Genomic DNA, 1,109 nt, shown 5'->3' with positions numbered 1-1,109 from the left:
CTCACAGGGGAGATGCTCCAGTCCTCTTAGCAACTTTGTGGCCTCCTCTGGACTTGCTCCAACAGTTCCATGTCCTTCTTACGTTGAAGGGAACAGAACTGTGTGCCGTATTCCAGGTGGGTCTCACGAGAGCAGAGGGAAAGAATCACCTCTTTTGACCTGCTGGCCACACTCCTTTGGATGCAGCCCAGGATTCCATTTGCTTTCATTCCCTAGTTGATTGAGTTGATCTCCATAAAAATACAGGGTAAGAATTAGGTAGAAATGATAACTAATTGCACAATGCTTTTGGAATATGTGTTTGTGTTGCATACATTGGTGCCTACATTCTAACTGCCAGCTAAGAAATAGATGTATGTATAGATGCATGTACATTATGCAAATGGGTGTATTTATTCATGTTTTTAAGAAAGCTTAAAGACAGGAATTCAAATATTTATACTAGTTTTAGGAGCGTCATGAATTTAGGTTTCTTAATAAACAGCTTGTTTTCTTTCTAGAGATTATGAATCACATTTTATGTTTCTTAACTACCTAGGAGTAGTTCATGAATAATCAGTCATGCAAAGCTGTCACACTTGGTTAAATAGCTCAGTCCTGGTTTTACTGCTTCAGTCCTTTATATCTTTAATCACCTTTAATTAGCTGATATGAATCACCCTCGTAGAACACATACTCTCCTAAGCAGCCACATTGCTGCATGTATTCTGCAAAGTACTGATTGCACTTCTGGCTGGAGTGCAAAATACAACAACGTATCTCTTTCTCTTTGGCATGGTTATGGAAATATTTTCCATACTTCTTAATCCTTTTATCTACGAAGAACTCGTTCTTCCCCTTCCCACCTCCCTCCTTCCCCCTCCGTCCCCATCCCTGCCCCATTCCCCCCTGTTCTTTCTTAGATATATTTCACTGCACTGATATTCTTGCCCAGTTGCCTTCTCATACAGATACAAACATTCAGGAGGGACACTGAGGTGCTGGAGTGGGTCCAGTGAGGAGCAACGAGGCTGGTGAAGGGGCTCAAACACAAGTGCCATGAGGAGAGGCTGAGGGAGCTGGGGGTGTTTAGCCTGGAGAAGAGGAGGCTCAGGGGGGACCTTTCTACC

This window comes from Acanthisitta chloris, unplaced genomic scaffold, assembly GCF_000695815.1.
Source record: "Acanthisitta chloris isolate BGI_N310 unplaced genomic scaffold, ASM69581v1 scaffold19342, whole genome shotgun sequence".
Classification (NCBI taxonomy): domain Eukaryota; kingdom Metazoa; phylum Chordata; class Aves; order Passeriformes; family Acanthisittidae; genus Acanthisitta; species Acanthisitta chloris.
Note: the sequence above shows the minus strand (reverse complement) of the source record.